This window comes from Podarcis liolepis (genome assembly GCF_965112155.1).
Source record: "Podarcis liolepis genome assembly, chromosome: 5".
NCBI lineage: Eukaryota > Metazoa > Chordata > Lepidosauria > Squamata > Lacertidae > Podarcis > Podarcis liolepis.
The window spans coordinates 21,931,205-21,940,230 of NC_139556.1; the positions used below are offsets into that span (position 1 = coordinate 21,931,205).

Genomic DNA, 9,026 nt, shown 5'->3' on the forward strand with positions numbered 1-9,026 from the left:
CTGGGATTTCCACTGAACCAGGGCATTTCCAATATATATGGCATAGCCAGTAGTAGACTTTCCATTTTCTCTGTCCCCCCAGCTGGCATCAGCATATGCATACACTTGCTGATCATATCCTGTATCCAGCACCAGTTTGTAATCTTTTGTGCCTTTCAGATACCTTAGGATTCTTTTAAGTGCTACCCAATCTCTCTGAGCCGGGTCTGCACTTCTTTGGCTTAACATGTGCACTGCCAATGTTATGTCGGGTCTTGTCCAACAACTTAAATATAACAGAGAACCCAACAGAGAATGAAACGCTGTTGCATTCTCACATTTTTGCCCTTCTGGTTCATTTTTGTACTGGGTAGTTATGGGAGTGTCAACCTCATTTGCCCTCTCCATTCCATAGGTCTTCAGTAACTTTTCGATTTTTTCCTTCTGACTCAGAGAGTAAACGCCCTCTTCATTTCTCTGAACCTCTACTCCTAAGTAATTCTTAATCTCTCCCAAATACTTCAGTTTGTATTTGTTACCTAGGCTGTTTATAAACCAAGACACTTGCTTTTGTGCAGTTGTTATTAGACAGATATCATCAACATACAAAAGTAAATAACAAACACTTCCTTGCACCATTGCTGAATATAAACAGGAATCAGCCAGGCTTTGTTTGAATCCCATCTTTTTCAAAGTTGTGTCTATGCATTCATGCCATAGACGTGCACTTTGGTGTAAACCGTATAGTGCCCTTTGCAGTTTTAACACCATGCTGTCTTTTTCTAGCTCATAACCTGGTATTTGCTGTAAATATACCTCGGCGTCAATAGGAGCATTTAAATATGCTGAGGCAACATCAAAATGATTAACTTTTAACCCTCTCAGACTTGCCATTGCTAAAACTGATTTTACTGTTTCAGCCTTTGCTGTTGGGGCAAACACTTCATCATAATGTATCATTTTCCTCTGTGTAAAGCCCCGTGCAACCAACCTGGCTTTCCTCTGACAACTACCATCAGCCAGCTTTTTCACTTTAAAAACCCACTTACAGCTTATGGGCTTTTTACCTTTAGGCAATTCTGTAGGTACAAACACATTGTTGTTTAGCAGAGAGTTATACTCTGCCTGCATTGCCTTTAACCACGCCTCTTTCTCTAGAGTAGGTAACTCTTGCACTTCTTCAAAGTTTTCTGGTTCAGTTACACAAACCTGGTTTATGGTGGCTGGGAACCCATAACGGTCTGGAGGTTGACCTTTATTACTTCTTGCAGACCTCCTTGGTTCATTAATCTCACCCCCTGGGCTACCTTCAGGACTGCTTTTGGGGTGGATTGACTCTGGAGATCTACCTCCTCCTGTCCCTGTTGCACTTTCTTCTCTCCCCTGCTCCATGCTAGCAGCTGGAGAAAAATGCTCAACCTTTACTTCCTCCCTTTCAGTTTCTCTGGGAGAGCTGCCAATTCTTAACTTTGTTTCAGCTGCTTTATCAGGTATGCTCGGCAGTAAAACTTTTTCTGGCAGCAGGTTTGCATGTATCTTGGGCCAATTTCTTTGCTCATTAAAGCTGGCTGATCTACTATAACTTAAAAGGTTTTTATCATCTTCAAACCTGTAGGCTTTTGTACCACTTTCATACCCAAGAAATAGCAACTGCTGTGCCCTCTTCCCACCTTTTCTTCGGTTTTTCACAGGTATGTCAACCCATGCCTTTGTCCCAAAGATTCTTAAATGTTGCAAACTGGGACTTTTGTTATAGAGAATTTTATAGGGTATGTCATCTAGTACCCTTGACCACAAGCGATTCCCAATATAATTCGCAGTCTTAATACTTTCAGCCCAGTACTTAATTGGAAGATTTGCATCTGCTAACAATGCTTTCATTTGTGTCTGCAAGACACCTCCCCTACGCTCTGCTACTCCGTTCTCCTGAGGCGTGGCCACATTGGTAAGCCTATGTTTAATCCCTTGGGTACGCAACCAGTTTCGTAGGGAGCTTGCCATAAACTCCCCTCCCCTGTCTGATTGAATAGAGGACACCTTTTCACCAAGTTGCCTTTCTACCCTTCTTACCCAGAACTTCAAAGTTTGGGCAACGTCAGACTTTTGCTTTAATGGATAGACCCAGCCAAATCTAGAAAAATCATCCACTAGGATTAAACAATACTTGTTGTGGGAGACACTAGGTGGAAAAGGACCAGTTACATCAGCATGGATCAACTCCAGTGGTTTTTTGGTTTCTCTCTGGCTTGCTCTTGCTACTGGGCAAGCCCTGCTTTTAACCTCCTTGCAGATATTGCAGTCTAAGTAATTATCACAACTTTTTATGTTTTTCATCCCCCCACACAACTCCAATGTTTTGTTTAGCACCTTATAGCTAGCATGAGCCAGACGCCTATGCAGGAGATGAATACACATATCATGGGTCGGGACATTTTGCACATTTGCAACCTTAGATTCACACTGCAGTACATACATATTAGTTCTAAGGCTAGCATTTGCCAACACTGCCCCATTTTGCTTTATCTGGCACTGGTCTCCCACAAAATTTACTTCAAAGCCTGCTTTTGCCAAATCAGGAATGCTCAGGAGATTGTTTTGCAAACTAGGCACACACAACACATTCCTGAATGTGTGTCCCAGCTGTGGGAACACAACCTCCCCCTCACAAACCACATTAGCTTTCTGGCCCGTAGCAAGACTTACATGTTTTTTGTTTGAAGCCCTAGCATCAGTTAGCAATCCTTTTCTTTTACAAAAGGTTTGAGAAGCTCCACTGTCCAAAACCCACAGTTCTTCATTTTCTTGACCATCTGCAGACACCCAAGCAGTAGACTCTCTCTGCTGCCTCCTGTGCTTCTGCTGTTTTTGTTGCTTACTCGGGCAGTCCCGCAGCAGATGTCCACTGGACTTGCAGCAAAAACACCTTTTTACTTTGTTGACCACCGGCTGGTCTGCAGCAGCTCCTCCTGGCTGTTTCTCCGGCTCCCGACACCTCTGCTCTTCCCGGCTGTTGTTCCCTCTGGGATGCTCCAACAGCTGGGCTGAGGTCATCTTTCGCTCTGCACGCCTGTCCTCCTCTGCATACAACCGTCCGGTCACGTATTCCAGAGTCAGCTTATCAGTCTCTACAGACTCGAGGGAGTTGACCAGCATATCATAGCTGTCATCAAGGGAACTCAGGACTATAAAGACTTTGTCCTCTTCCCCCACAGGCCTCCCTCTTAAGGCTAGCTCCTGGAAACAGCCTGTTAGGAATTTTAGGTGGTTTACCAGGGAGTCCCCCGGTTTCTTCCGACACCGGTACAGTCTCCTGGTCAGTGTTATCAGTGAGCCAGCTGTCTCTCGCACATGGACAGCCTTGAGCGCATTCCACGCCTCACTTGCCGTCACCTTATCAGCTACGTAGACTAGCTGGCTGTCGTCCACTCCAAGGATGATCGTAGCCAACGCTTTCTCATCCTTTTCAAGCTGGGCCTCTGCTAGTGCCAGCTTTTCATCGTCGTCCTCATCCTCCTCAGGGGGCTGCGGTGGCTCTTCCACCACTTTCCACAGGCCCTCACGCTTGAGGAAGTGTTGCATGCGGACCGACCAGGTGCTGTAGTTCGTGGCCGTCAGCTTCTCCAGCAACACGCCAGTTCTGGACTGCTCCATCCCTGCAACTCACCTCCAGCACCCACGGCTAGACAACTGCCACCTGTACTCTTGCGCAGCGGGAGCGTGCTGGGCCCATAACCCTGTCGCGTATTCCATGCGGCGTTTTCAGCAAAGCACTAAGAGTTCCAGGTTTTTCAGTGCAGTCCTTTTTAATGTGAGTTATATACAGGCATTTACAAAAGAAAACAGTCCATACAGAGTACTTACAAACGAATACTCTCCACCACAGCACCACCACACTACAGCACAACCACCACACCCCCTGTTAAACAGGCTTTCCTTTTTAAAACAGGTGATAGCCAATTACACTAATCACACTCCTGCTGAGTCACTCTGACCCAGCAGAGTATTGCATCATCCTGTTGAAGCCTGCAGACTTATCCAGTATCCTGCGAATCCCAACAGTGACATCATTCTGATGCAAGAATGCAATTCCCCATGGAAACAAAGCATTCATGCCTACAATTGGTTCCATGGTCTGGGAGTAGGCAGACATCCACTGCCTGACATTGAAACCAGAACATTCAGAATTATTTAGGCAGCTTGGCACAATAATACTCAAAATAAGTTTCATCAATTTGTCCCAGCTCTTGAACCAATATAGATGCTGTCTGAAAGTTGAAAACAAATGGATAAAGAAAACCAGCTGCATATTGAACATGGTGATAAACTAGAGGTTCTTCTGTCAACTGGCTTACACCAATAAAATTTCGGCCTAGAGATTATTCATGTTCGCTTGGGGAAGATAATCCAGTCCAATGCCTTTGTTTATTATGGGTCTGCCTTGAGGTGGGAAATCCCCATTCACTGGTGACTGAAGAGAGAGTGTTATTCAAGCCATGGAAAAAGTCAGTGGGTGTGCCGCCCATCTGTAAAAAAGCCCAATTCCAGCTATGTTGCTTGTTTAATGGAGATCCTTAAAATTAATAGCAGGGTAAGCCCATTTGACAAGGCACTAACTAGTTGTTCTTAAAACATTTTAGTCTGTTGTGTTTTTGTGTTGATTAGCATGTGGGGAGCCGACGTAAATTGCTTGAACTCTAAAGTTAAGTCTCTTGCCTCAGAAAACCTTACAGCTTAGGAGTTTATTTTCATACTCAAACGTTTAAAACAATTAACTCATTCATGGGAGAGGACTTTAAACTGAGCTCATGTGAGTTAAAAAATATATATACAAGAGTGTTATTCATGAGTGAGCTTGTTTTCCCTCCAAATCGTGGGTTGCTTGAAACCAAAAGCTGAAGGAAAACATTGCTCTTAAACTTAATATGCTACTAGCCAGTGGAAGTGGGTGCAATGCCACCAGATTTATCTTCCCCTGTCATTTCAAATGCACGCCTCGCCCAGCCTATGCAACCCTTCCTGCCATTTCCATCCTGCTCTTTATTTATTTTTAAAATGTAAAGCCAGGTTTGTTTGTTTAGACAGGTAGCTTTCTGCCCTGCTCAAAATTATTATTATTATTCTGGTGTATTGGGATTTGACAGGGATGAAGAAAAACGTCAGCCATCTCTTCCCGTTGTCCTTACCTCATCTTCAGGAGAATGTTTGCAGCTGTCTCTAGCGCCATTCGAGGCAGTAATTCATCTCCAGTTGCAGGCTAAGGCCTAAAAACCTGCTGACACAGACACTTGCAGTTGCTGATACCTTGACTTCTAGACAGGCATGTTTAATTTGTACAATGGCCTCAACTTAAGACCGCTATTCCCTTCTATAAAACCCCCAAGGCAAATTCATTGCAGGGTAGACTTTACCATCGGGGGCAAAAACAAACAGTAACATTCCAAAGTCCCTGCCCTGGGTTTTTCTTTTCTCTTTTCTAGGTAGCCAATTAAAACAAAGAAATGATTCATGAATTAACAAAGAGTTGACCGGGTGGGTAGGACTTGAACCAATGGCTTCAAGTTACAAGAAAGGAGAGTGCAACTAAACCAGGCCTAGGCAAACTCGGCCCTCCAGATGTTTTGAGACTACTGTTCCCATCATACCTAACTACTGGTCCTGTTAGCTAGGGATGATGGGGGTCGTAGTCCCAAAACATCTGGAGGGCCGAATTTGCCTATGCCTGGACTAAACAAAAAGAAAACCTTTCTGACAATAAGAGCTCTCCCTCGGGAGGTTGTTGACTCTTCTTCCCTGGAGGTTTTTAAGTAGACATTGGATGGACATCTGTCATGGATGCTTTAGCTGAGATTCCTGTATTGCAGGGGGTAGGATTAGATGACCCCTGGGGTCCCTTCCAACTCTACAATTCTATTATTATATGACCTGAGACATTTTGCTGCCTTAAGCAGAGTCCAAATGACACCTCCATGCTGCTATGGTCAACACTTTCAAAAGTCTCGCTACCCCATTCCATTACCAATTCTTGCTTTCATCTATCCCTCACCACCATCCCCACTAGCGATGCTGCCGGAAGCAGGTTGAGTCACTTGGCTGTGTTCAGTGCCAGATTTATGTATAAGCTAAACAAGCTATAGCTTAGGGCCCCACTCTCTTGGGGGCCCCCAAATAATGTAAAGGAAAAAAACAACTGGATGTGCATTTCCAAAATATAAGATAAAAAACAAATGACTTTGATAAAATACATGTTTTGTTATGTGCAAATGGCTTTAGATACCTATTAGGTCCATAAATTACCATATAGCATATATTCAACACAAAAAAGCGACAATTTGTTGTTGACAAAGGACAGCTGGACATATAAAGGGCCCCATTACTTTCACTCGCTTAGGGCCTCATCAAACCTAAATCCGGCCCTGGCTGTGTTACAGGGCTGGCCCTAGGAGTTATATATTTAAACATACGTTTATGTGATGGTACATGGTGTTTCTATCCTACCTTTCATCACAGAAGATCTCAGGGCACCAAACAGCATTATAAAACACAATAAAAAGTAACCAAGAACACTCCATTAGAACAGTGGAAATAATAATTCAGTATATCACCCATTGAGACACAGGTGGCACTGTTGGTTAAACCACAGAGTCTAGGACTTGCTGATCAGAAGGTCAGCGGTTCGAATCCCTGTGATGGGGTGAGCTCCCGTTGCTCGGTCCTTGCTCCTGCCCACCTAGCAATTCGAAAGCACATCCAAGTGCAAGTAGATAAATAGGTACCACTTAGGCGGGAAGGTAAATGGCATTTCCATGTGCTGCTCTGGTTTACCAGAAGCGGCTTAGTCATGCTGGCCACATGACCCGGAAGCTGTAGGCCGGCTCCCTCGGCCAGTAAAGCGGGATGAGCGCCGCAACCCCAGAGTTGGCCACGACTGGACCTAATGGTCAGGGGTCCCTTTACTTTACCTTTTATATCACCCATCTGTCTCGGTGTGGGCTCATACCAGTAGGCTCATACCTGAAATGGCTGATGGGGAGAGAAAGGTATTCAGCTTGTGCCAAATATCAGGAAGGTGAGCAACATCTTGCAAGGGTTCCCCAAGTGTGCACCCAACCTCCTTACGGAGGAGGAAGATACGAGTTTGTGTTGGTGGCAAGGGGGGGGGGGAGTATAAAAGGAGAATTCCCGGATGCTGAGATCCAAGTTTGAAGCAGGTACTCTTTGGTGAGAGAACTCCAGCAAGTATTTGAAAACACAAAACATGCAGCATGGACACATAGGCTGTTAGACCTTTATAATATGTCTTCCCAAGCGAGTTCCAAAATAGTGCCCTCTTCCCCCACATAGGAAAAGACCACCAGTTTAGACAGTTTGAAATGGTTTACTTACAAAGCCTTAAAAAGTCAGATTCATGTGCTTTTACAGACATCAATCAGAAAAGCCACACAGGCAGTAAAACTTGGTTTAGTTCCAAAGTGGTGAAAATTTCCAAATTATTGTTATCGGAATTCAAGAGAGGCTTGTTAGAGCCATGTGGTCTGAGCAGCAGCAACCAGCTCAGACCTCATATGTGGAGCTTCTCAGATAGACGGAGGTACAACAAGAGGCTTGATTACCTCCCTCCCAAGGCGAGGGGGGAGTGACCTAGCTAAGCACGGCAGGACAGTTTGCTCTATGGCATTAACCCCTTCGTGGATTAATTAGACTTAAGCATGTTGGCTATATGAGGCTGGTTATCCCACAGTTTGTTCCCTCCAAAGCAGTGTGTGTGTCTTGACTAGACACACTTAGGCTATTAAGACATGACTTAGGCTTTGTAAGCCACCTTTTGCACATGACACATGCCTCTTAAAGAGACAGGCCACTTTATAGTACTCTGTGTAAAGCAGCTATAGGTAAGCAGGCTGACATCATATTGGTCATAATACAATCAGTGTTCCATCTGCCTACCTACTCAAATTCCTGCAGCAGCTTCTGCTTTTCTGAAGAGAATGGAGCAAAACACGAGCCTGTGTAAGGAAAGTGGAAACCCATCAGCAAAGGATGTTTCCAAGCACAAACATAAATGTGCTTGGAGAGACCCCGGTGTATCCTTTTAACGACTAGCTGTAACTCACTGCTTTTACTTTAGTAAAAAAGGGGGGGTACTAAACCAGGGCAAGTGGCAGGAACAGCTGAAAACATACTTGCCCACTATCCCTACGACCACCTAAGGGCTATGAACATCTGGAACAATCTGAAACAGAGGGAAAGTGGGTGCATGCTAATGTTTTTCAGTGATGTATTCCACTTTTTATTACCATGGAACTTTTGAGACCGGGATGTGTTCCTTCACAAACAGTGGTTGCTATATTGGAAATGGGTCACATTATTTGAGATCTGGAATGATTTGTGTAATGTTAATCCAAGGGGGTTTAAACTTACTAAGTGTTCTTGGCAATGTATAAGAACCTATGAGCCATCATCTGATCTGGGATTTCTCTTTTTTCTTTTTGGGAGCGTGTGGTGGTGGGGAGTTAGGAAGAGGCAGTTTTGCACCTATGGGATGCTTGGAGATCATTCCCCTGCACAGAACCGTGTTGTCAGCCACAGATCTCTTTCCAATTTCCACGCTTCAATCCTGTCTATGTTTGCCATCACATTGGCTGAGTATTTAATCTTTGCTCTCCAGAAAACAGCTCTTTGTCTCTATCTGTACTGTACAATAGAAGCAAGTAGCAGGATTGGAGATGACGAAAAGACCCTTAAGAAGAGCATGGGTAGAACATTACAGAAATATGTCCCTTCTTTTCCCCCAATGATATTTTATTCAGTTTCAACATTAATACCATATATAGTAAAAAAGCACAATTTCATCTTTTCTCTTATTTTTGTCGTCTTCCCACCCCTTTCCCCATGGAGTTGTTGTTTCTCTTTTTCTGATGCACCCAGTCTTCTACCTACCAAATCGTAACAATATTATAATCTGATCACCGTATTCTTCGCTCTATAGGACACACCCGTCCATAGGACGCACCTTGTTTCAGAGGGGGAGAACAAGGGGAAAAAATTCT

The 9,026-nt window shown here is 44.2% G+C and overlaps 2 long non-coding RNA genes across 3 annotated transcripts in view; both read left to right on the forward strand.

The window, feature by feature from the left end:
- Positions 1 to 9,026, forward strand: part of LOC310706654 — a 46,153-nt gene that overhangs the window by 33,009 nt on the left and 4,118 nt on the right. The window lies entirely within an intron of this gene.
- Positions 4,114 to 8,823, forward strand: LOC310706720. 2 transcript variants are annotated; one of them, XR_014526111.1, is made up of 2 exons: positions 4,114 to 4,567; positions 8,645 to 8,823. It is a non-coding gene; the product is annotated as an uncharacterized lncRNA (long non-coding RNA). The 2 variants fall into 2 exon arrangements; XR_014526112.1 differs by lacking the exon at positions 4,114 to 4,567 and adding an exon at positions 7,631 to 7,986.